General features: G+C 50.6%; 1 protein-coding gene across 21 annotated transcripts in view; it reads left to right on the top strand.

The window, feature by feature from the left end:
- The window catches only part of Ackr2 (atypical chemokine receptor 2), an 80,094-nt gene that overhangs the window by 28,045 nt on the left and 24,933 nt on the right, over positions 1-27,116 (top strand). For 15 of the 21 annotated variants that reach the window (XR_010051547.1, XR_010051550.1, XR_001202879.3 and 12 more), the window contains one exon: positions 24-5,492. The exons of 3 other annotated variants lie outside the window; for them this stretch is intronic. The gene's annotated coding sequence lies outside the window, so the exon portion shown is untranslated. Of the gene's footprint in view, positions 1-23; positions 5,493-11,381; positions 13,486-14,966; positions 15,329-18,360; positions 18,505-27,116 lie in introns of those variants that run through there. 3 more of the 21 variants (XR_010051559.1, XM_013160220.3, XM_013160219.2) reach the window with 3 other exon arrangements.

Genomic DNA, 27,116 nt, shown 5'->3' on the forward strand with positions numbered 1-27,116 from the left:
TTGGAACACGCCCCTGCTTCCAGTCCAGAAACCAAGGACAGCTGACTATCATCCTGTGCAAGATCTCTGAGAGGTCAACAGACGAGTATCAACTCTATATCCAACAGTGCCTAACCCCTACACTCTACTCAGCCTCCTCAACCTAGAGTGCACCTGGTACTCTGTATTGGACCTCAAGGATGCCTTCTTCACTCTACCTCTCGCTCCAGTGAGTCAACCCATTTTTGCCTTTGAATGGACTGACCCAGATTCCAGGGTCACAGAACAACTGACTTGGACTTGGTTACCACAGGGTTATAAAAACTCACCCACCCTTTTTGATGAGGCTTTGGCTAGAAATCTCTTGGGTTTTCATTAAGAACAGCCCAAGGTAGTGCTTCTACAATATGTGGATGACCTGCTGGTAGCCTCATCCACCTTAGAGTCCTGTCAAGAGGCAACAGGGGAGCTACTAAAAACTTTGGGATGATTAGGTTATAAGGTTTTGGCCAAGAAAGCCCAATTGTGTTGCCAAACCGTGACTTATTTGGGCTACCAGTTATAGGAAGGAAAAAGAACTCTAACCAAAGAAAGAATTCAAGCTATATTGCAGATTCCAACCCCAGAAACTAAAAAACAAGTATGGGAGTTTCTGGGGGTGGTTGGATACTGTAGGCTATGGATTCTAAATTTTACTGAGATAGCTTGCCCCCTGTATGACTTCCTTAAGGGAGAAACTCAAAATTCACTGAACTGGACTGATGAATGTGAACAGGCCTTCTAGCAGCTCAAACGGGCCCTGACAGAGGCTCCAGCCCTGGGACTGCCTGATGTTACCAAGCCTTTCACCTTGTTCATAGATGAACTCAGGGGTATTGCCAAAGGAGTCCTAACCCAGGACATTGGCCATTGGAAGAGGCCTATAGCCTACCTCTCCAAAAGACTTGATCTGGTGGCAGGAGGATGGCTCCCCTGCCTGAGAATGCTAGCTGCTGTGGCAATTGTACTTAAAGAGGCTAAGAAACTCACTTTTGGACAGAAGATTTCTGTGGTGACCTCCCACAGTTTAGAGACTCTTATAAAAACCCCTCCTGAAAAGTGGCTCTTGAATGCCAGAATTCTACACTATCAGGCCCTGCTCCTAGACCCAGTCAGTGGTTTTCAAGACCTCTTCAGCCTTAAACCCAGCCATCCTTATGCCTGACGATGACCCTGAAGTTCAGAGTGCGCCTCTCCATGAGTGTGCTGATCTCCTCGAAATGCAGCAGAATCTACGGGCTGATCTTACTGACCAGCCTTTGGGGGAATGTTGATAAATACTTCACTGATGGGAGCAGTTTCATCCAGGATGACAAAGGAGTGGCTGGATCGGCAGTGACTACCGAAAAAGAAGTACTCTGGGTTAAGTGGTTAAAGCCTGGCACCTCAGCCCAAAAAGCTGAGCTCATTGCTTTGGCCGAGACACTAAAGTTAGCCACTGGGAAAAAGGTAAATATCTATACTGACAGTAGATATGCTTTTGCTACTATATATGTGCATGGAGCCATCTATCAAGAGCAAGGTCTCTTAACCTCAGCCGGGACTAAGATAAAAATGCTCCACAGATTCTAGACTTGCTGGCAGCTGTATGGCTCAGCAGGTTGCTATTCAAGTCTCATCAGACAGGAGATGACCCTATCACCCTAGGAAACAATTTAGCAGACCAGGCTGCTCAACAAATAGCAACCACATCAGAGGGGCCAACCGAGGTAACTGCTCTGATGTTAATTCCTCCCACCTTATCTGAATGGATCTATATACAAAGAAAGACCTGCAGTTAGCATCTCAACTTGGAGCAAAGTCCCTCACCCCAGGAGGTTGGTACCAATTACCAGACAAACAAGTGCTATTACCAAAGACACTAGGACTAGTGAGCTGCTACACCAGGCTCATTAAACCACCCATTTAGAGGGGACTAAACTTGCTGAATTGTTCAGAACTCAGTTTTTCATTCTAAGACTCTCCAAACTGACCACTTCTTTGAGCTCCAGATGCCTGCAGTGTTTGTTAGTCAACCCGACCAAAAGCTCTCCACTGGAGACCACCTGGCATCGAGGAACTGCCCCAGGACAACACTGGGAAGTAGACTTTACAGACATGGTAAAGTCTGGTTTACAGGGACACCACTATCTCTTGGTATTAATAGACACCTTCACTGGCTGGATAGAGGCTTTCCCTACCAAGTCCAAGTCAGCCTTAGTGGTAGCCAGAAAGCTATTGCATGAGATCATACCTTGATTTGGCCTTCCATTATCAATGGGGTCTGATAATGGCCCAGCTTTCATAGCCCAAATCACCCAAAAGTTAGCCCAGGCATTAAAGATTAATTGGAAACTCTACTGTGCCCCAGCTCAGGGCAAGTAGAATGTATGAACCGAACTCTCAAGGACACTTTAGCTAAGCTGTCTTTAGAAACTGGCGATAATTGGGTGAGCCTTCTTCCCTTTGCGAGTTAGATGTACTCCTTATGTTTCTGGAATTTCCCCATTTGAAGCTATGTTTGGGAGACCCTCCACTGGTCCCAAGGCTCTCTGAGGACAAATTAATTGAAATAATGAACCAAGACCTCATTAAGTCCCTGCAGGCACTCCAGCCTGTGCTGACCTCCATCCACCAGCTGTTCAGACAAAAACACCATGATCTGCCTTCGGAGACACCGCTAAAGACACCTATCCAGCCGGGAACTTCAGTCTTGGTGCAATGCCATTATCAAGACTCCCTTGAACCCCGCTGGGAAGGACCTTTTATGGTGGTGCTTGATAGGTCTGTCAAGGGGAAGAGGGGGAAGGACTGGCTGGCGGTGGTGGCTGAAAAGATAAGAAGTATAAAATATAAGTAACCTTTATTTCGGGAATGCAGGGAGAGGCACCCCCGACCCCCCGAGGCGTGGCATCTCCACCCTGGGGCCAGCAATCTCTCCCCTGAACACGTGGAGTGAGGCACATAAGTAGCCTTGGCCTGGGGTAGAACCTAGGGGGTATTAGGGATGCACAGGTAGCCCATTGGTCTTAGTTTGGCGCCAGAGGTAGGTTTCTAAGGGTGGGGGTTTAGGGTTACAGATAAATCTCTAGGGGTGGGGGAGGCAGGAGCTCGCTAATTCCGGCTGAGGCTTTTTCTGGCTATAGTGTCCGGTCTGGGCCAGCAACCCTTTCAGTGCTCAGTACTCCCATTGCAGTCAAAGTTGCTGGAAAGACTCCATAGATTCACCATACTCACGTGAAGCCACTAGAAACTACGGACGATGAGGACCTCACCCAATGGAAAGTGCACCAAACTGGTAACCCACTAAAGTTGAAGTTTATTAAGGACTCTTGATTATGCTAAGCATGCCTTTATTATGGTCTATAGTTTGTTGCTTAATTATGGTTGTACTCCCCGGAAATGGGGATTGGGTTATTTCAGATGAGAAGACAAAAAAGGAGTTGGGAAGGTCTAACAATGACTTAAACCAAATTACTCTTGACCTATGTACACTCTTTAATGGTAATCTAGTTGAGAAAATTGGCTATTCAACCAAATTCAATTATTGTGCTGACCTCCAGCAGGCCCAAATTCTGTGAAACCATTTTAAAAATGGCATCGATGGTATATCCTTATATGTATGTCCTAAAAGCCAACCAGACCCTAGTTATAATGCTTATTGTGCCTCAGACCTGAATGAACAATACTGTTATGCGTGGTCGTGTGTTACCGGAGGCCTCGGTAGATATTACCGCTCTGAAAAATATTTTATTATCAAGTGGATAGGAAATGAAAACTGTCAGACTGCTCATACCTGTAATCCTGTTCTGTTAACTTTCCTAAATCCATTAGAGCCAAAGTGGCAAGGAGATGGACTCACTTATACCATTAAGGTTTATAAAGCTGGATACGATCCAGGAAACAACATTAACATCCTGTATAAACCCCCTAGGAAAGCCCCTACAGTCATGCTTCAAAGGTCAGATCAGACCCCTCCACCTCCACTTAAAGCTTTGACGGAGGCTAGGGTATTTACAACTGTCACCAGCCCCGCCTTGATACCCTCCCCCAATGTCTTCTATATCCTCTATGGCTGATGTATTTCAACCTTTGAAAATAGTGGCCAAACTACTCAACACCTCCCTCAAGAGTAGTCTGACAACCCTATGCTGGCTGTGTTTGTCCTATAACCGCCCCCCTTTTTGAAGGATTCATTAAGGTCACTAATGAGTCATCACCTAGTGTGGCTAGGTGGGATATGTCACTCGCTCAGACCTTATGGAGAAACACCAAATTAGAAGGAGTAAGTGATACTTGCATATATCATTCCAGCAACACAGCCCCTGAATACTGTGATCCTACAAATTCTCATGGCATCACTAGGCCTGGTAATCATACCTCATAGTAGCCCCAACAAGCCATTGGTGGGCTATACTTCAGGATGGTACCCCTGCGTCACCTCAAAAAAGTTCGTTATTGACCAAGATGAAGTTTGTGTATTGACCCAAATTTTACCTAGAATTTACTGGCATCCAGAGGAAAAATAAAATAGGATCCTTATTTCTACCAACCAATGGATAAGCAAGAGAAGCCCAGTCCTTCCTATTGTAGCTGGAATTAGTATATTTTTGGCCCTTGGGCTGGGGGCCACCTCCCTGGGAGTCGGTACATATCAGTACAACTTGCTATCCCAGCAGGTAGATGAGGGGATAAAACAAATTCATGATGCTATCGAAGCTTTAGAAAGCTCGATTGACTCACTAGCTGAAGTGGCCCTTCAAAACCGCTGAGGGTTAGACCTCCTATTAGCTGAAAAAGGAGAATTATGCTTAGCTTTGGGGGAAGAACGCTGCCTATATGCTAACAAGTCTGGAATAGTAAGACAAAACTTAGCCGAACTCCAGAGGGGCCTTGAAGAAAGGAAAAAGCTAAGACAGGGAACTTCAGAATGGATGAAACAAATGTCTCCTCCTCACCATGGGTAACTAGTTTAGTAGTGACCCTAGCTGCCCTTTGTCATGATCCTACTACTAGTCACCCTAGGCCCCTGTATAATCAATAAACTGACTGCTTATATTAGACAGCAAATGCAGAGCATGAAACTGATAATGATCCATCAACAAGCCTATGAGCTTGGCCTGGGTCAAAACATCAGAGGGGAATGTTGTGGCCTAGCTCTAACCAATGCGCCTCCTTCCTGTTCTGTATGCACTGTTTCAATAAAGGTTAAAATTCCATTTCCAGTAAAGACTTAAGTTTCAGCTCCTTGTAAATCTGCCCCCCCACCCCCTTCTGCATGCTTCTGCAAGGTGTGCTGATCTGAGAAAATGTTTAACCTCAGAGAGCAACGGAATGTACTAAGAATGTTATCTGAAATAGGTTGATAGCTTTGTGGTTTTTAGCTTTAAAAACTCCACCCTTAGCCCGTGAAGCGCACAGTCTTCCATATTGGCTACCGCAAACTGCGTTGCCAGGCCTGGCCTAAAATAAAGCCTTTGCTCCAAATTTCTTAATTTCTTGCTTCCTTGTATTTTATTCCGGGGTCCGAGCTATCACAGTTTCGGAGCGGTAAAAGAGAGTTCTTAGGCAAAGAGGCTCAAACTTGGAGGGATTTCCAGGAGCCACTCACTCTGCCTTCCGGTAAGGGAACCAAATGATAGGGTTTTCAGCGTGGTAAAAATGAGAGAGAATATAAAGTAAAAATGGCCTTTATTCTAAGGACACAGAGAGAATTCCGTGACCGCCGGGGCCTGGCTTTCTCTGCTGGAAACATGGAACATGGGACATGCATATAGTTTCTGACTGGGGTTTGCACTTAGGGTGGCATTACTGATGCGTGAGCAGCTGATTGGGATTTTTTCACGCCACTAGTAGAAGGAAAAGGAGGTTGTTATAGAGGAGGAGAAAGTGACCTCAAGGTAAACATCCCTTGGTCCCGCCTCCCACTGTCGTAATATCGTATCTAGGGCAAAATCCTTTCAGAAGAAGGAAAGAAAATAAGAAAGAAAGATGCAGTTTCCAGGAAGCCATAAGTAAATGTTTTTAGATGTCCATAGTGACAGTGATACACAATGAAATCATTGGCGACAAGCCCACAGGGCTGGTGCCAGTGGAGGGAAAGGCCAGCCTCCCCTGTTGCATGTGATGATGGGTCTTTGGCCCTGTCACATCTGAGCTCGGGGTCCTCTTGGTCCTAGGGGTCGCCAGGGCCCCGGGGGTGGGGTGAGGATGCCTCTCATTTGCTGCCTCTGCCTGAGCTAGGACAATGAATCTTACCTTCTCTCTACCCTTAGGCTCCATCTCCCTGAAAGCATTCTCCCCCGCCCTGTACCCCTCACTGCCCTTAGGGTGACCCTGGCATCCAGCTCTGGTGTCCTTGGTCACCTCTGTGGGTGCCTCTTCTTTGCTCTGGGTTCTGCTGGACCTTGCAGCCCTAGCAGGAGTCATGGCTTGGCTGACAGCCACCACACATCTCCCATACTCTGGGACACTCAGGGGCTGCTGTCACTTCTCTGAGGAACCACTGCTGTTACCTTGAGTTCATCAAACCCCCTGGGCAATGAGCAACACGGATGAGCTGAGCACCGTAGCTCTGAGGACACGGCCAGAAGCCACCACTCCACCACAGCTCTGTGGAGTTGTCATCAGGCCAGCTGAGGCTGACTTGCACACTAGTGGCCTCTCCAGAGATATTTGTCTTGACCGTAGCAAGCTTTAGACATGGTCCTGTTTCTGAGGAGTGTGCCCTGCAGCCTTTCCAGGTGACCCCCACTCCCCCATCCTCACCTCTAGTTCAACCCAAATTAGGTTCAGGAGGTGCAGGAGGCTGCAGATTCCTGGCTGCTCCTTCTTTATCTGAGCAGTGCTCCCTCTGTCCTTCCCCTCCCTTTCTCTATCCCTGCTGAGGTCAGTCCAGCAGTGAGTGCTCCCTCTCCCCTTGCCCCTTCTTTCCCCTCCCTTTCCCTCCCCTCCCCTTCCCTCCCCCTCGTGCTCCCTTTCCTTGCTGAGGTCAGTTCATTCGTGCTCCTCCCAGGCTGTACTCCCTGGTGCAGCACTCAAGAAAGCCTCCTGAAGAGATACTCCTGCCCACTCAGGATTGTTCTCAGCTACAGTGTTCTGGGGAGGTGGTACTAAGAAAGAGCCGGTAACACTAGAGGGTATTAGCCCTGGGCATGATTGGCATGGGCTGCTGAAGAGCTTCATGGTCCTGCTGAGACCATGAAGACCTGTGGGGACCTGCAGAAGAGCCCCAGAGAGGTTCCCAGAGCTGCTGAAGAGCCCTAGAAAGCCACCTGAGGGGCCGCAAACTCTGCTTCATATGGGTCAGCTGAGAGCTTCCAGGAGCTGCTAACAAGGCTTGGAGCTGTGGCACTAAAAACTGTAACACTAAGAGTTAAGAGGTGCTGGCACTCACAGCCTGGAGCTGTACCCGCAAGACAGAAATTCGCTGGCACTCAGAGCCCCTGCCTTGGAGCCAACCAGTTATGGATTGACACCTCCATAAACTGGGAGCCAACACAAACCTTTCCCCTTGTAATCTGTGGGTGTCAGGTATTGTGTCTCAGTGACAAGAAAGTGACAAGATGCTCCTTTTAAAGTGTCCTGAACAAGAGGGCAGACAATGGCAATGGTGGCAGCAGTTCCAAGTGCCAGCCCATGTCTGATTTCCACCTTCCATGTGGATAAGGACGCATGTGAGCCAAGGACATGATCTGTCTCCTTTTGACTTTGACTGTTCTCAGGCTTCACCAGAAATCTTACAAGCTGATAAGGACTACTTTTTGGGTGCTGCTAAACAAGGGAAGTACTTGCTGGGGGTACTTTCTGTGGGTTTCGGTGCCTTAATGGCCCAGGGTCACACAGAGGAATTAGAAGCAGCCTCTCCTTGAAGTACCCAGACAGATGGAGGCCATGTCTTGGTGGTTTCTGGTGATGTTCTAGGTGAGCAAACAGGCAGGAACCCAGTGCCTTGGGGGCTGAGTGCAATCCCACAGTCCGGGAAACCAGGAAGGATTCTCTGAGAGAAGGCAGGTAGCCAAACCCAGAGGTGGTCAACTTCAAGGGGCAGTGAAGCCTAGCAGTTAGGCAGGTGACTGGCAGGTCTGATTGCTTCCTAACGGTAGGCTCTGGAGCACATCTTCTTGATCTCTCTGCCTCAGTTTCTCATCTGTACAATGGGGGTAACTGTGTGAAGTTTAACCACATCATCGTGCTATTAGTCACAGTGATACGACTGAATGTTCCTGGGTGGGCAGAAGGGAGAGGTCTTCCTTGGGGTCAGGAGCTACTTGAGCTAGGCAGATTCGAGGTCCTTTTCTTGTGACAGGACTAAGTCAGGGAACAGGGCTGCTGGCTCAAAGACTTCAGATGGAGCAAACCTGTTTTGCTTTCCTAGCCATGTTTTTATTTTATTTTGCACGGGGAAATAACATGCAGTTTGTGACCCATAAGGCAGGCTCAGCTGAGTGAGCGCTGAGTGACACTGAACTAGAGAGGGCATTTGTATGTTATCTGTGCCACCAGAGGATGGGGACGTGGTGAAAGGTGACAGTCATGCCAAGGCTGCCTGGGCTGCTGCTGTGGGAGGTGCAAATGCTCCACCTTGTAGAATCTCCAGGTCTTCCAGGCTCAGCCCAGCCGTAGTCCCCAAACCTCCAGGGGGATCCAGGCATGGACTGCAACACATCATGTTTAGAGGAAGCCCAGAAGTCACCACACCCCTTAATTTTTGGAGACACTCAGGGCAATATTTCAAACCCCAGGTCACCACCCAGGAACCAGTTATGAAATTAGTGAGTCATAGCATTTAAAAATATGAAACAGATCAGCACAAAAATATCAGAGCGCATTCGGTAGTCGAGGTAATTGTGATTCTGTGCCCTTCCTGTGTGTGCACGGTAGACCACAGCTCCTCCCGTGAGCCGCCCCACAGCTGTCCACGCAGATGGAACCAGAGCCCGCCTCTCCTCCCTGTCCCCTCCTCTGCCAACCAGCTGGGTGCTCTCCAGCCCTTCTAGCCGTGGGGGAGGATGAGCCTCGTTGGGTGGCTACGCAGGAAGAGAAAGTGCCATGATGTTTGACCCAGTGTTGCCCAGTGCTCCCGAGCCTGTGTGTGTGTCTGAAGTCCTCAGTCTCCTGGGGACCAAGGTCTCTGGAATGGGAGACAGGATCAGGCCAAACGGACCCTGGGGTTTCACAGCATCTCACGTTCTCTCTGCCAGGCTTGGAGCCCACGCCCAGGGTCTCTGCTGCCAAACATTCTGTCCCCTCCTTGGTTCTCCTGCTTCCTCATTTTAGGTTGCACAGGGTTGCTGGCTCTTAGAGCGGTCCCTGGGGGACACCCCCTCCCACGCCACACAGCAGGAGGGGCAGGGATGGGAGCTCCCAGCTCCCTGTGGCTCAGCAGTTTCCTCCCACAGATTGGCCCACAAGCTCTGGATGGAGTGCGTGTGTGGCTGACCTGGGGAGTCTCCCTGTAGCAGACTCCGAGACAGAGACCTGAGCGTGGACTTTAGGTCGAGCTATGCGACATTGGTCACATTACTGGTGATGTCACAGGAGTCCACTAATACTTTATTTGGGAGATGAAGGAGACATGGGCAGGAGATTGGGGAGGCGAGAGAGGGGAGCCAGCAGCCAGGAGAGGATTCAGCTCCAGCCACTCACCCCTGTGGGTGACATCTACACCGAGTGCCCTGGAGAAACTCGGGGAGTTGGTACCAAGCACACACCACAGGGTGGTTCCACCGCAGGGGCAAAGGAGGTGGGTGTTATACCTGATTGAATGGTATGGGAAACAGAATCCTCTGAAACTTCCAGCTTGTTGCGTGGGGGCAGGCGCCCAGCAGGATTGTCGTCCAGGCAGGGTGACCATCACAGCACTGAGGGTGGGACAGCGGGAAGTGAGCTTGTGGAGGTGAGGGCCGCTTGGCCTATGCTGCAGAAACTGGGCCAGCGGGTTCTTTAGGTTGCAGGCTCCAGTGTCCAAAAAAACATGACCACACTTCTCTGGAACAAGTTGCTTTCTCTTTCCAAGTCCTGTTCTACAGGATGTTGGAAACTAAATTGTAGGCAAAGTGAAGCCACCCTTTCCCAGAATTACATGGGTTCTGAGAAATGGACTGATGCTCAGGCCCAGAGGCAGAGGAGCCACCTGATTCCTGATAGTGATATTCTCCTGGGCCTCCTGGGGTCACCAGCCACACACACCACATTCCATGGTCCCCCAGCAACTTCCGGCCTGATGCTTCCTGGACGATGTGACTGGATTGCTTTTGTGCCAGGCCGGGGCATAGGTATGGAAGAAAGTTGTCACCTTAAACAAAGTAGGGGTTCTTAACTTGGGGTTCATGATGTAATTCAGGGGAATCTCTGAATTGGGATGGGAAACAATTTATATTTTTATTTCACTAACTGCTATTAAAGTTAATTTCTTCTACTCGGACTGTGGGCAACAAAACACAGTAATGTTAATAGGACCTTGCCCCAGGAATCCTGAAGTGTTCTTACCCAGCACTGCCCTGGATTGACTGTGACCTTCCATCCTGCATACGCTGGACCCTCTTCCTAGATCTGGTAGCATTTGGAGGTGGAACCGGATGGAGATGATTAGGGCTTGAGGATGAGGTCCATAGAAATGGAATCAGCGCCTCAATGAAAGTGACTCCAGGAAGAACCCTTGAGCCTTCAGTCATAGGTGTCCACAAGCTTGCATCTGTGACCAGGAAGTGGGCCTTCCTTCTGCAGACCTTTGACCTTGCAGCCGCAGAACTGTGAGAAATGAATTCTATTGCTCATGGTGATGGCCCAGTTTATGGTGTTCTGTTACAGCGCCTGGCAGAGACTGAGACCAGCACTGTCTGTGCCACTGAAAGATCCACTGGCAGGGTGGTCTTCAAGAATAGGTTAGCAGTGAAATGTGTGTAGTAACTGTATCATAAATGTTTAGGCATATATTAGTAACCATTCCAGAATAAATTTTTAGATTTTTATTTCAAGATATTGTCCATGTATGTTTGTAAGGAATAACAGAGAGACTGTGGGTACTTTTCTCCCCAACTCCTCAGTGGTAATATCTCGCCTAGCTGTAGTACAATGTCACAACTAGGACACTGACCCTGATACAGACCATGGTGTTACACCTTTTGGTTTCCTATGTTGTTATGGTTGATACACTGTGTCAACTTGAGAGGTTTAGAAGTTTAACAGAGACTCAGCGAGGAACCAAGATCCATCTTTTGTAAATGTCCTCAGCCTGTGCAAGAGGAGGGCAAGGAGATTTTGTGAGTGCTGCATCTGCCCTGGAAGGTGGGGTGGTCTGCATACACTATGAGGGAGGAAAAAGGGCTTGCTCATCCCCCTTTTTGCTTATGCTGCTTTTGCTGTCTTCTGTCACCTTGAAGTGTTGCCCTGGTGCCATGCCACCCTGACCTGGAGCCAGCTGATTCTGGACCAAAACCTCCACAGACAGGTAAATAAACCTTTCCTGCCTGTTCATTCTGTGCGATTCTGCCACCCATGCAGCATGCCAGGCCAAACCTCTTGGTGAAAACACAGCCCAGTTCTGTCACCCACTGATGCTGCCCGTGCCCTACCCCATTACAGGGCATTGAACCTGGCCCCTCTGCACTGAGCTGTAGCCCCATTTTAAAAATTTATTTATTTTGAGACAGGGTCTCACTAGGTGTCTCCGTCACCCAGGTTGAGTTGGGACTTGAAATCCTTCTGTCTCTGCCTCCCAGAGTGCTGGGATCACAGGTGTATGTGACATGCAATCCTTTTATGTCAGATGTTGCCTCTCTCCCTTCCCTAGACCCTGCCAGCCACTAATCTGTTTCCTATCTCCATAATTTTGTCATTTCAAGTGTCATTTAATGGAGTCTTTAGACTTTTGCAGTTTACATACTTTCAAAAATATCTAACCTTCTTGGAATCCTCTTGGAATCTACCCAAGCCACTGGATGGATTGACAATGTGTCCCTTTATCCAGTCGTGTGGTCCTCCGTGGCGGGTCCTCCCCCAGTCTGCCACCATTTGCTTTTTGAGTGACATTTGTGTTCTTCTCACTTTGAGCTTGTTTGGTTTATAATATTTTACTTGATATTTCTCAGCATCCTATTGGGCTAAGCCTGTCCATGGGGTCCACCCGTATGAAATGTGCATCTGTAGGCAGGGGTGTCTCTGTGTACCAGTGGAGACTGGGGGTGGAGTGGGGCATGGGAACAGGGGAGGACCTGCCTGCTGCTAAGGGAGACCTGGGACAACCATCCTGTCACTGGGGGCAACTGAGTTGCATAGAATGAGGGGACAGAGGGAGTCAGAGGATGACGGTGCCCAGGCTCACAGTGACTGAACCCTAAGCGCTGCCATGAACCCAAGGAAATCCTACGATGCTCGCGCAAAGTGGCTGTGGCTGGTATCCAGTGTCCCCCCAGAACCTCATGGGCAGGATGTTTTGGAAGTGGCTGGATCTAGGGTGTGATCACTGGGTTAGCCCACCTACTGGTTCAACTTTTTTCTGAGTGTGGGGCACCAGTCAGTAGGCTTGTGCCCTGAATGGGATCTAAAGGGACAGAGAGAAGGCAGGTTGCCGCTTTCTGCCTGCCCTGCATGGACTGTGCCTCCTCTGACCCGCCGCCCTGCCTTGGAGCCAGCCGACTATGGTCTGAAACCTCCACAAACTATGAACCAAAATAAACATCTCCTCCTTTAACTTTGGGTGCTAAGTATTTTGTCTCAGCAGTGAGAAAAGTAACTAAGACAAAGGCCAAAAAATGGTTGAGTCCCACGCCTGGATCTGCAGAGGACACAGCCCAGGTGTGGCAGGTGAGCTGGGAGTGTGATGGAGCAGTCAGGTGACAGTGAGGATGTTAGCTTCTGGGAATTTGGCAGGGTGTTCCCTGCAGGCCAAGCCCATTTTGCTCAGATGATGACATCCAGCTGTGCTTGGCTTTCCCCTCTGCTGAGAGCTTTCCTGTGGTTGGAGGAGTCAGAGCTCACATGTGAGGGCCTCTCCTGTCCACTGCCAGAGCACAGCTCCACCTGGGAGTTTGACTCCCTCCCCTGTTTGCTGTGCTCAGCCCAGCGTGGGACCGCGGTGCACCTGCAGCTACTGAGGAGGGAACAGCAGGACACAGGGGCAGAGAGTCTGCAGAAGGGGCTGCACCCCACAGTACAGCTGCCCACGCAGGATGGAGCCGGCCCAAGCAGCACACAACCTCCAGTGCCATCTGGAAGTGGTCACCAATCTGCCCGAGCCTTAGACTTTTGACTTGCAGGACATGTGGAGGACAGAGAGGCTACAGGGAAAGTCCAGACCTGGGAGACGCCACACACGGTGTGGACGAGCAGTCTCTAGGCCAGGCCATGAGTTATGAGGAAAAGCAGAAGATGGAAGAGAGGGAACTTAGAGATGAAGATCATGCATACATGCATGTGCACACACACACACACACACACATGCATGCATACAGGTGGGATCAACCACTCACAGCATGTGGACCTTACTCGGACCCTAATTGAAACAAAATGTAAGAGGACAGTGTGTGCGGGCTCCTGCCTGGGTCCCTGGTGATAGGAAGGAGTTGGTGCTTCCTGCTATAGCACAGTGGCAGCTCCTCTCTTTTGATTTTGCAATGTGTTTGTCTTGTGTGCTGGGGATCAAGTCCAAGGCCTCACGCTCTAGTGTCCTCTGCCCAAAGCTCTTGTGTTTTAAAAGTGATTACTCAAATATTTACAGGTTCAGTGACATGAGGCCTGGTATTTTCTTCAAAATCCTACAAGAGGTGTGTTGGGGTCACCAGAAGATCAGCCACCCCCAAGTCACAGGTGACACCGATTGGTGGCTGGTGAGGTCATATCCTCTTCCGACACGTTGGAGGATGAGTCTGAAAAGCACCATAATAAACAACTTATTTCATAAACCATAGAGTTGTTTGGTGCAGAGGGAGATCATTTGGATTCGGAAGGGGCTGTGCTCTGAGTGAGTGGGCAGAGTCCCGAGTCCTGGGCTGTGGCTCAGAATTACTGACTTCTCTGCCCTGGATTTTCCTTGTCACAGAGCAGGGTGGGTGGAGGCTTGGACAGCTGAACGGGATCCCATCCCTGAAAGCAGCATCCAGCCCGGACTCTGGGTGGCTGGGCATTAGCCAGGTCCCAGGATGGGGCCTGGTGTCCTGGAAGGTGGGGTGAAAGCTTAAGAGCGGTCAGGCAAGCCTCGCTGGCTGGCCCCAGGCAGGCCTGGGGACACTGATGGTGTTTAAAATGCCAGGCGTGGTGGCACACACTGTCATCCCAGCACTTGGGGGAGGCTGAGGCAGGAGCATTGCCGAGAGTTTGAGGCCAGTGTGAGTTACCCAGGGAGGCCCCATCTCAACTCACTTACCCCCAGAATGAAGAGAAAGTAGTTCCAGGAAAATGAAACTGGCTCGTGGAAGATGCCTGACACCCACCCACGCCCAGTGGCTGCTCTTTGCTACCCCTGACCTCAAACTGGCTGGTGTCCATCTCCAGTCACCAGCTTGCAGAAACCCAGACAGCTGTCCCTAGAGGCAAATTCCCAGCATCCCAACAGGATATTGTGGCTAATGAGAGAGAAAGGGCATCCTTGGGTCCAGCTCTGTGAGACTGGCCACAGAGAAGCCCCTGGTGGGGTAGACTTTGTGGGCCAAAAGCATCAGGACCTGTCTTTAGTAGGGTCTCAAACTTGTGGCTATCCTGCCTTAGCCTCCCAAGTGCCAGGATTATAGGTGGGCACCGCCAAACCCGGTTTATTTGGTAAACCTTGAAGTGTGTGCCCAGCTCTGCCCTGGGGTCTTCAGAGGGGCAAGGAATGATTTCTGTGCTGGAAGAGCAAAGCAGATCTCAGCTGAAGGGCTGGAAGCAGAAAGGAGCAGAGATCTAAACACAAAACACATGCAGTGGGAGTGCGCTGGGCGGGAGTCCCCTGGGCCACGGAGCCGATCCACTGTGCTCTTGGGCAGGCGGGCGGCTCTCTTTTCTTTCTCTGGGTCTTGGTAACCCTTGCATGTGGATGGGGGAGGCAGCCTTGCCTGGCCCAACAGGGGCTGAGAGCCACTCCCCAGCTGGCTGGGTGTGCTGATGTGGAAGGGGGGCAGGAGGCCGGCACCCGGGACAGGGTTACGCTTTGCCTGCAGAAGCGGCCCCTCTCTGTCCCCGATGAACCTCAGGGGCCACAGTGCAGGCTCAGGGGGGCCAGGGAGGGCAGCTGGGGTGGGAGTGGGTGCAGAAAGAGGAAATGGAAGAGGTGAGATGAGCAGTTTCCTTCCTCTTGTGCCATTGATGGGACGACAGGAAGAGGCCTGTCTGACACGCTGGCCCCCACCTCACGGTGAGTAAACTCATACACTGGCCCGGCTCCAAGGGGAGGGCAGGTTCCTGGGTCAGGAATTCAGCTTCCAGACCCCACAGAGGAGGCAGCCATGCAGCTGGAAGAGAGAGAACATTGCCCCGGAAGGCAGAGAAATGGAGAGAGAGAGAAAGGATGAGAGAGAGAGCCAAGGCCAAGTCAGGCTCCCGTGGCAAAGGGGCATGGCCACAGCGGTCACACTGAGCACCCACAGGGCCTTTGTCTCTCGGATCCCTGCTGGGTGTGGGCACAGTGCCTGGTTCTCTGCAGAGGAACATGGCCCTGACAGTGAGGAGTCTGTAGGCTGAAGGGAACAAATTCACCCCTGAAATATCATCGTCTGCAGACTCGGGGGGCCAGGGAACCTGGAGAGGTATGAGACTGCAGCTGGATGGTGGGGGACGGGCAGAGCCTGTGGGGACAAAGGTGTGTGGTACACACTTGGCTGCCTGTGGAGGACAGGAGATGGTGCCACTTTTCACTGAGACGGCAGGGGCGTCTGCTGTGTTAAGGTGGAATCCTGTGCAGAAGGGCACAGGACAGTAAAGATACCGGTCTACCTGAAGCCCATGGGAGGGCCCTCTGCTGCAGGGGCCCCACCTCAAGGCTGGGCCCACCCAACCTGGGGCAGTGGCATCCCAGTCTTCAGAGCCAGAGTCGTACCCCAGCCTCCTTGGGCCGCCTGCCACCCCTGGCAAGTGCACCCTTTGCAGTTGAAGTTGCTCTGTCTGCTGCCATCATCACTCTGGCGGCCCCACTAGTGGCCCTGGTGGCCCCAAGGTTTGAGGAGACAGATGGGAACCACCCCCTGGGGAAGGGGCTTCCTCTCCACACTTCGAAGGAATTTGGGCAGCTGCTACCAGTGGGCCGCCTCCTGGTGCAGGTGGAAGAGGGCCCAGGGCGTGGTGCAAAGCCAGCACTGCAGAGGAAGAGTGGGCGACCTGCAGCAGGAGAGGACCTCAGGCCCCTTGGTCGCTCTGTGCTTGCTGGAACTCCCTGCCTTGAGGCAATGACGTACTTCCAGCTGCAACCTGCTGTTCCAGGAAAACCCAGATCTGGCCAGGAAGATGCCTCAGTGGGTCACAGGGAGACCTGGTTGCCCAGCAAGGCCTCTCAGTCCCCACCCAGGGAGCAGTGTTTGACTGCCGTGGCCAGGTTGTGACATGGAGGGCAGGTGACAGCCTTGGCCACCTCTCGTTAGGGAAGCCAGCTCAACAGGAAGCAGATGGGTTGAGATATTTGAGGAGAGGATGAGACTTTGCCAGCAAGATAAATGAAGGTATAATGGAATACAGAAAATACTTACAAGTCCCCGGGACAGAAGGGAGGAAAGGGAAAGGGAGGGAGGGAGAGGAAGACCAACTCTTTCCCATAGTAAAATTCCAGCTAATAACATTGAAAGAAGGATGGAAAGAGGACAATCAGCACTTGGCAAACACCACAGCAATCACTGTTGGAAAATATCAATAGACACTAAAACTAGGAAGCAAAAGTACGAGAAGCAGGAGGCTGGCTGTCTCCAGGCTCTGTCCTTGAGATTCTTATTAATTACAGAGAGATGGATAGTCATTTCACAGCAGAAACCTGGGCGACACCACCAGACAAAGTCAGTGTACCCAGCAGAGGGACACCTTGGGGTCGCAAAACTCAGATAGGATGCACAGAAGGGACGTGGGGTATCCCGCCCTGACCCATCACCTCAACCCCAGTTTGAAGAAGCTGGGAGCTGGGGACATTCTACAAATTCTTCGAAACCATCAAGGCCATGAAAGATCAAGCAAGGCTGGGAAGCTGTCCAGGAATGGAGGGCTGAGGAGACTCCGCCAAATGCTATGTGGGGTTCTGGTTTAGATCCTGGGCAGGAAACAGCATTAGCAGGATGATGGTGAAAGTGGAATAAGATCTGTTTATAGTACATTTTACCCTGCTGTAACAAAATGTCCAAGGCTAGGAACCTTATAGAGAGAGGAGGTTTATTTGGCTGTCAGTTCTGATGCTCAAAAGCATGATGCCCAAACCCGCTCAGCTCTGGGGAGAGGCCCCAAGGTGGGGGGCGTCACAATGGTGGGAGAGGTCACAGGTGAGACAGGCAGCTCATCTCTGGAGGGTGGGGCCCCATGGTCCAGCACCTCCCGGTGCCATCTTGGAGGCCCCATCTCTGGAGGCCACCTCGGGGGCTAAGCTCCTAGAGTGCTACCAGCACTGCCACTCCCAGCCTGAATCTGCCACCATGACTATGCCAGATGCCAGTGCTGAGGACCCTGGGAGATGGTACACAGGGTCCTGGCATTATTTTTCCAAGTCTAAAAGTAATTTTAAAATAAAGAAGCAAAAGGCAGGGGAGGAAGATGAGCTCTGCTCCTGGCATTTAACTGCTTCTGGGCAGGAAGCAGGGTCTGGGCTCCTTCTCTGCAGGGGTCCCCAGGGGCACCTGGTCTGGAGGCTTGGACGCTCACTTGTGGGCCTCGCCTGCCCTGCCCACTCCCCAAGAGGACCTGTCACAGCCTGGGCTCTGCTCTGTAGGCCCAGAGAAGGGCAAACAGCTCAGTCCACATCTACCTCTTGGGGACATTTGGATCCCCCATGCCTGTCCAGAGGACTGTCCCTAACACAGATGCTGAAACTGAACCCAGAGAGGTAAAGCCAGGGTCTCTAAGTCACACAGCAGTCAATGCAGAGCCAGACTCAGGCTAGGTCTGTGTGACCCCAAACTGGGGTCCTCGCCCCTTGGCAGGAATGCCTAGTGTTTGCTGGAGTCAGGTGGAAGCCACAGGTCTGGGGTGGGTGGGAGTGGTGGGCTGGAAAGAGGGCAGCAGAGACCCTGATCCTGGACCCCGGGGGTGGGACCGCACACTGGAGCATGCAGTGGGCCATGTGTCCCATACACGTGCATTCATTCAGGCTCTAATCTGGCCCAGCTGGGTGGGGCTGGGGTTACTGATGGCCAGTGAGGGAGGGGACAGCAGGACAGGACGCTGTGATGGGCGAGGAGGGAGGGCGGGAGCTGGCTGTGGGCAGGAGTTGGAGGAGCCCAGTGAGCAGGCTGAGTAACTGCTGGGGTGCAGGGAAGGGGCGCTGCCCCAAGTCCCCAGCAGGACATCTGGCTGTTTTCAGAGTGAAGGTCACACTCCACCTGCAGGTCCCGGGAAGACACTCCGGTAGGTCACAGCACCTGGGGCTGGGGAGTGGGCCCAGGGTGGGCTGGAGGAGGTGCCAGGGCCGGAGAGCTCCCTCTGGGGTGAGCCTTAGGACAAAGGAAAAGCAGCAGCAGAGGAGCTGGCAGGGTGAGTTTATTAGTTACTACAGAGCAGCCCTGAGAAGCACCATGCTGAGACCAGACCAGCTCTGCAGCGGTGCAGGGGCCTCCTGCAGGGTCGTGGGGGCGTGGTTGAGTGCGAGGCTCCCGGCTCCCTGCGGTGAGAGACACCGGCACAGGCAGCAGGAGGACAGGCGGGAGGCTCTGTGCACAAGTGTTAGGGCTGGGCATCCTGAGTTCCAGGAGCAGCTCACAGACGGGCGGTGTGCAGGGGTCTCTGGTCAGGATGTGGCCGTCACATGAATGATTCCTCCAGTGACTGCCTGAGTGACCTGACTGTGGTGCCTGGAGCAGCGGGAACTCCCAGGAGACGGCAGGGGTTTCCCTTTCCTTGGCATCCCCCAGAGGACTCCCTCCTTCCCTCCCTCCCTGCTGAGGTCCCCCCTGATGTGCAGGTTCCCCAGACCCCACTGCCTGTCCTCCTTACTCCCTTGATGTTCCTCCCACACACCCCAGCCTTCCCATCACTTAGTCAGTTTATTCATGTCAAGGTGAGGGAGGGAACTGACAGGCAGCCTTGTGCCAGATGCTTCAGTGATTATCATAAAAATCCATAGGGAGGTATCTTCCAGATGAGGAAATTGTGGCCTCAGAGGCATTAAGTAATTAGCCCAGGGTTACTCAGCTGTGAAGAGGTGGATTCAGCCAGGTGTGGGGTGCATACCTGTGATTACAGCCTGCTGAAAGGCAGGAGGATTGCAAGTTCAAGCCTAGCCTGGGGAATTTAGCAAGACTGTTTCTCAAAATAAAAAAAATTTTTTTTTTTATTTTGGGGTTGGGGATGTAGCTCAGTGTGAAGGTTGCAGGTTCAATTCCTAGTAGTGCAAGCAAAGAAAAAAAGTGGATGGCTCTTATTCTGCCCGTGTTCCTGTGCCCCTGGGTGGCGAGGCTTGTCATTCTGAACTTGGTGTTCTGCTGGAATACAAGCCCAGGGGTCCCAGGGGTGACACTGCAGAGACAGCAGAAGGCTGGAAAGAAAAGAACACAGAAATGAGGGGGGAAGACGTGAACTGCTCCTGGCCACTCCAGGAAACGGCTTTGGGAGGAGGCACCAGCAAGGTCGAAAACATCCTGGTCCCTGATAAGAGCCAGGAAGCAGGGCAGCATGGGGGGGTCCCCGGAGCAGGGGAGCAGACTTCACAGGGACTTCGGTGACCTGTGGGTCGCTGGGAGGGGACAGGGCACCAAAACCACGAGGACCAGGGCTGCAGACTGGTGGGCTCTGGGCAGGAAGGCAGCACGGTGGTGCTGGACCGTGCAGGCTCGCTGAGTACATTTGGCCTCTTTTCTGTTTTCCGCACATTTCCAGGTTTTGCACTCAAGGTGTTTTGTTTGTAATCAGGAAAAATATTTAAGTAAATGATCGATCCCTGCTGCAGCTCAGAGGCAGAGGCCTGCTGAGGTGGTGGGCCTGATGGGCCCCCGGGTGGGCCGGGTTGCCCTGGCTCCCTACATCCCTCCTGATGGAACTGCACCCCAGGAAGCTGAAAGCCCATGGCCAGATGGCAGCAGATGACACAGGCGGTGACAGATCATCAGCACTAAGACATAGAGGGGAAGGCAGTGTCTTCAGACTGGAGCCCACAGTCTGGAGGGACAGGGTGGGTTCCCCAGACAGGCATCACAGTCAGGGTGAGAGATGGGGTCCACCAGGGCAGGGCCATGGAGAGAATGAGCCCAGGTTGCAGGGGCTTAGCTTCCTCCCGAACCTTGCAGAAGCTGCAGGCTGGTGCCTGGCTTGGGCCTCACAGGAGGCCGGTCCATCAGGCCCAGCTGGGAGGCTCGGTGGTGGCCCGCACCTCTTAGGGAAGGCTGGGGTGTGGGCTGAGGCGGGGCAGGGTGGTTGGTAATTACTGGTGTCCTGTGCCCCTTTTGCTATCAGGACTGCCCGTTGGTCGTGTGGGGTCCGTGTGGGGTCCGACTGTGGCTGGGACGTTTCATGTTGAGAATTTTCTTTTGGTGCATTTTAAAATTTTAATTTGTGTCAGTTTGCAGTGCAACATTCCTTGTGAAGTGTTGGCCCATGGGTATAAAACATCTTAATTCTCTTCTCCTCCCCTCCTTCCATCTCTTGGTTCCCTTCCCCTTCACAAAAGACCCATCTCCCTATTTCCTATTTCCTATTTCCTGTCTTTTATTTTGCTCTTTAATTTATTTATACTTTGGGTTACTCATATCAGAGAAACCACAAGATATTTCAGCTTGTGTGTCTGATTCATTTCACTTAGCATCACGGTCTCCATCTATTTTTTCATGACTTGAGCATATCCTTGTTAATGGCAGAGTAATACACACACACACACACATACACACATTTATTTTATTTTGTTTCTTTTTGGTACCATGAATTGAACTCAGGACCTTGTACTCAACAGGCAGGCACTGTGCCACCGAGCTATTCCTCAGCCCTTCCACTGTGCACAGACAACACGTATTCTTTGTTCATGGATCTGTTGATGCCACCTAGGCTGCTTCCCCAATGTAGCCATTATGAGCTATGCTGCTATAAACCTGTGTGTGCATGGAGCCCTGTCACGTGATGTCTCTAACTCTTTCTGGAAGATGTCTAGAAGGGGGATGGCTGGATCGAATGGGATTTCTAGGTTTAGGTTTATTTCTAAATTTCCAGCGTTTGGACCACTTCACATTGCTGCCCATGGTGCAGTGCCACCCACGGTGCAGTGCCACCATCGCTCAGGAACACGATGTGCTGGAAATTTTGGTCCTTTGTCACTGCAGGAAGCTCAGGACCCTGCGGGAATATGTCAGGATGGGAAAGGGGTTTGTTCCATCCCGGGGGTCTCAGGATGAGGAGGGGCTGATTGGGGTCCTCTTGGGCAGCTGGCCACAGGGACTGGATGTGAGCGGGCAAAAGAGGTGGCTTCCAAGACCCTCAACTCTGCGATTTCCCATTATTGTCAGATGCGCCAGCCCTGTCGCATACAATGACAGTAGTGACACCTGGCCCTCACCCTAGCAGAGACTAAATCTAGTCCAGATCACATGTAAACTTAATGCAGCGAACGCTGGGTGATGAGCTGTCACGCTGTGTAGTCAGAGGAAGGGTGGCCCTCGGAAAAGTCTGTGACCGGTCAGCATGGACAGAGCTTTTCTGCCTGAGTCCCTTTGATCTGAGCTGGCTCGAGTCTGCGGATGTGAAAACTATGACTGTCTGCTGTGTGTCTGGGGAGGATTTCTCTCCCTCTCTGAGTTTCAGCTCCTCATCGGCGAAGCTCAGGGGCATTGTGAACGTCCGGGTTAGTGTTGTGGGTAGAGCGGAGAGAGGAACGGCGCATCTATGGTGATTTGCGCCGGATGGTGTGGATGTCGTGTTTAGGGGCATGAATTTTTGACGGAACGGAGCTGATAGCAGCGTGGACATCTGGGGGCTGAATTAGAAGGCTGAAAGGGTTAATCCATCATTCGCTGCCTCCCTTCCTGCCACGCGTGAATCAGTCCCTATCGAGGCAGACTGAGACTGACAGCCCTGGCCGTGGGTGGCCACTCTGTGGCCAGGAAGCCGGGCCCAGGAGGGCCGAGGCTCCAATGGCAGCCTTTTGCATGTTGGGGTTCCATGCAGGAAGGTGCTAGCTCGAAGGCACCCCAAGGGCAGATGAGGGGTGCTGGCAGTGCCACCTGGGTAGGTCATTTGGGAGCCCTAGGGTGACACTTTGTGTCCTCAGCCTGTGACCTCCTGTCTCAATCCCAAGCTACCAAGACCTCCCACCGCTCCTCCATCTCTGGTCCCATCCCTTGCTTTCTCAGGAGCTAGCGGGGACTCTTGGCTCAGGTTCCAATCCCTGCTCAGCTGTTACTCGCCGTGCGACTCTGGGCCAGTTCCTTGGCCTCCTGTGTCTGTGAGCTTGTGTGTGAAGAGGACATAGCAGCCCTGCTGCTCAGTGCAGGTAGCGTTCTGGGGACAGAGCCCACCTGCCCACACTAAGTGCAGCCGAACCGTGGGCATTGCTGCTGCTGTGCGGAGAGCTCAGCCTTGAGGACTGCTGTCCTGCTGAGCCCTGAGGTGGCCCCGTGCTGCTACCCGAGCAGGAGGGATTTGGCTGCCTGTGTCCAGGTGTTTGGGAAGATTGAGTCAACAGTAGCCAGGAGCTTAGGAGAAGGCAGGAAGCTTTATTTCACAACAGAGGAGCCCAGAGGAGAGTCTCCGATATAAAGTTTGTCCTTGTAGCTGCAGATACAGTGATGTCTTGTGGTGGGCACAGCCGTCAGTAGCAAAGTTGTTTGTGAATGTAGCAAGCATTCACAGGAGTTCCAGTTTAATGACAAATCATGTAATTTGGCTGAGTTCAGGGGCAGAGCCCAGAATAGCTGCAGAGAAGTCAGGATTTCTGCTTTAGAAGCCTCCAGGCCAGATGTTATGGTCAGAATGAGATTCCAAACTGCCTCAGTGTTTCCAACCACAGTGGGCTGGGCAGGGGACCAGCAGGGCCAGCTCCAATGACCCTCCCCACTCCAGACTCCAGAGAGCAACTGGAGAGCCTTCTGGGTGGGGGTGGTCACGGCCCTACCTCCTGTGACATAGGGCAGTAACCACGGCTCACATGGAAACAGGGCAGAGGGCTCCTGGGTGGGTCATGTTGCCTGGGCACAGGCTCCGAGCTGCCGGGGTTGAGCTGTCCCAGCTGGGGAAAGGAATGGCTGGGTAGGGGAGGAAAAAAATGAGGCAAGAGAGAAGGGAGGAGAGAGGAAGCCACATCTAACCCTCGGTTAGATGGCTCTCAGAGGTCAGCCCTGTCCTGGGGACTCAGTGGCCACCAGGGGAGGCAGGTGTCCTCTGTGTTCAGGAGGTGGCAGAGGAGAGACCGCTGTGAGTGCTGGGCTAGGGATGGGGTGGCTTCCAGATTCTACACCGACAGCCAAGGTCCTGTGTGCTGGCCATGACCTTGAACCATTCTCCCAGTGTTCTCGTCCAAACACTGGGGTGGCGATGAGGTTACCCATTTGATCAACACCTCGTATGGGGTGCAGTAAACAGCATGGGAACCTGGTCAGAACCTAAAAGGGACTCACATGCGGCCCTGTCCTTCAGAGCTCTGGCTGGGCCAGATGTGGAAGGTGAAGAGGAGGAGTTGGGAGACCAGAAAGGACTGGGCCAGGGCCCAGCATCCTGATCGGGGCGGTGCTGGGGAAGGTCAAACAGCTCCAGGTGCACTGGGAGGGCAGGTGGCACTGGAGCCCGGGAGCCTGGTGGTCAGCATTCGTCCTGGTGTCCATGTTCCTGGTGTCCCCCTTGCAGAGCTGGCCAGTTCACAAGCACTTGGCGAGTGGGTCCCCAGTACCACACAGCCTGGGCCTAGCCCTTCCCTGCCCTGGTGCCAGTGGCCCAGTAACCCTCAGAGCTTCATCCTTCAAATGCAAGTTTTGGTGTCCTGCAGGGGACCCTGGGAGAGGGCCATCCTGTCCTGGGCCCTCTGACGCCAATTTGGACTGTAGGTTATTGGGCATCACCTTGTTAATTTTTTTTTTTATTTAAGAGAGGAAAAAAAAGAAAGGAAATAAAATTTAAAAAAACCAAAGCAGTAAAAGGGTACAAATAATACAGAATTTCAAGGAAAAAAATACAGTAAGATATCACTAGTTAACTGTCATCTTTGAAATAGTTGTTCAAATTATAAAAGCATGTAAAGTGAACATTCATACAATGAGATTGCAGACAGTGCCCATCAATGATGCAAAAAAAGTTCAGTAATACGGATTTCCATCCTACACCCTCAAACATACATGCAGTTATATCCCTTAGACCACCTTCCTTTCCTTTCTTTTTAATAACAATTATACTTTTTGGGTTTTTTTACTCCCACAATTCTTATTATTTTTTGGAGAGAATAAAACTTAATGTGGCTAAACAAAACAGAGTCGGTTAGAACAAAAGGATGGGCATAGTACATGATGTAAAAATAGAATATCAGGTGATCTAAAATGGTTACCATTATGCCTCTTGCTATTTTTTTAAAAAGTTGCCTATGGCATCTGTCGTGAGTGTCTAGGGCACTCTGAACTCCGGGCAAGGTAAACACACACGCACGCCTTGTCGGGACACGGGGGGTACAGCGCTTGGAAAAGAAAGACAGGAGAGACACCTTTGCTGTCTGCACCGCGTTATACTGCACTGCACTGCACTGTACGCACAATCTTTATTTTAGGATTCATATATAGTAAACCCGATCAATTCACAGAGCCCAGATAATTAAGTAGTGAAAAGGCATTCTTTGTGGCAAGCTACAACGTGACAGACTACAATGTTTATTCTAAAACTATCTAAGTGAAGTAAATAATCACAACCAGTTCTCACAACTTCTCTAGCCCAGGAAGAAATTCATTAGCTCAAGAATGTTGTTAATTTGTCTGCTGTTAGTGTCACAAAGGATGGCCAGCCACTTCCTCAAGACTTCTGCAAAACAAAGCCAGCTCACAGTATGGATTCCAGAGGGTGAGGGCTCACTGAGAACGGGCATTCCCGTTCTACCTCCTTCTCGCATACCAGGGCGGCTATTGTAAATTGCAGGTTAGAGGGGGTTGGGCCTACAAAGTGACACCTCATCCCCCACACTTCCTTCCTTTTTATTTTTTAACAACAATTTTTATAAGATCAGGTTATTAATAGCATTTCGTCTTATGTAGTAAAAATACACAAGAACTATGGCAATGAGAACTATAATTAAACTAAGTCCCATGCCACTAAAAGTGTGGGTAATGCTCTGCCAGATTCTTTTGGAATCTAATCCTTTTAAAGATTGAGCAAGCAATTGCGCGAATTGTGCTAGAGATTTATCATCATTTTGCTTTGCAAAATCCTTGTCAATTTGATTATGTAAAGATTTTATTTCCTCCTGGGCAGAGGTGTTTTCATTTAAATATATTTTAATTATTTCTCATTCATGTTCTGTCTGATTATAAGGTCGTTGGGTTATATAGAAAGTAGTTGAATTTTAATCACATTTTAAAAACACTTGATGCTGAAGAGCCAATATTTTTCTACCCATCCATTTAACTGTTTGTTTAAGGAGGTCTATTTGTTGTTGTAGTCTGGCGTTTATCTGCCACTGAGTTAACCAAAGTTTATGAGAATTCTCATGCCATAATTTGACAACATGTTTTTCTTGCAAAGAGGTTTGTAAAGCTATTTCTGAGACTGCTGCTAGAGAGGCTACAGTTATCAGACTTAACAGTACAGCAACCACTATTCTAATAAATCTTTTTGTACGTTTTAACAGATGTTTAAAAAATTCAGTAGTAACAGAAATTACCGGGTCTTGAGACCAAGGTCGAGTTAAATTTACAGGCAACCAAATATGAGTTTTTTGTTGTAACAGCATAACTGTATAAGGCTTAGTGAAATTTAGTGTGTTATTTAAGCATGTAAACAATTGACAATTTAAACAAGTACAAGAAAAATGTGTAAAATTAAAAGTTCCCACTAAAAAGACATAAGGTAGAGGTGCACAAACAGTAATATTATACATTTTAAACCTAGTAAAATTATAAGTAGTAGATACAGATCGACTAGTCCCTGAATATGAAACATTGTACAAGGTTATAGGTTGTATAGCGGCTGGGATCTTCCAAATATGATTTTGAAGGTGATGAGGGTATTCTTCGGCTGCAACAGCAGGGTTAGCGATTCTACCATCTCCCCACCACAAGAGAGCCGTCTTTTGTTGAAATATAGGAGCTCCGTCAGTTATTTTCTTTGGATCTGGAAGACTATACACAACAGAGAGATTACATCTTGTCTCATTCCATTCAGCACATCCATTAACGAATTTTCCAAATGGTCCCCAAATAATATACCCATCAATATTTTTAGCAAATTTTCCCATACATAGTTGCCAAATTATGGGATTATAAGAAATATTTTTATAAGTGAATTTAGGGCATACAGGAAATGTATTTGTATCAGGTGCTGTTAAATTTTTCCAGGTAACATTAAAGGTTTGAGCAGCCAAGGCTTGAAGCCTTGTCCTTTTGTTGCCTGCTTTTATTTCATGTTGAATCCAATACTGCCATCTCAGAGGGATGCAAGGCGGTTCCCCAATGCAAATAGGCCTTTGATTACCATAATAAGTAAAACTGAATAGTGTCCCATCATCTTGATTGTGGGGGGTTAAATCAGCCCACGGTGCTGACAAAATTTCTCTAGGTGTGGTAAAAAGTAAAATATCACTAGTTTCCCATTTTACAGGTTCTAATAAAGGGGGGTTTGGAATATATGCCCAGTACGAATGCGGAGGTACCTCAGTCCCCGATGCAACGGTGAGCAAGGCACATAAAGCTAAAAACAAGTTTTTGGGGTTTAAAGGCTTTCCTGCTTGAAGGACAAGCCGTTGCCCTTCTATGGTCAATTTCTTTAATTGTCCCCATGTAGGGAGGGGATTTAAATTTGGTCGCTGTGAGCGGCGGGATTTTCTTAGCTGTAATCTGGCCATGGCTGCGATA

Source organism: Cavia porcellus, unplaced genomic scaffold (genome assembly GCF_034190915.1).
Source record: "Cavia porcellus strain 051 isolate PalLab524CR breed Dunkin Hartley unplaced genomic scaffold, mCavPor4.1 scaffold_14, whole genome shotgun sequence".
NCBI classification, from domain to species: domain Eukaryota; kingdom Metazoa; phylum Chordata; class Mammalia; order Rodentia; family Caviidae; genus Cavia; species Cavia porcellus.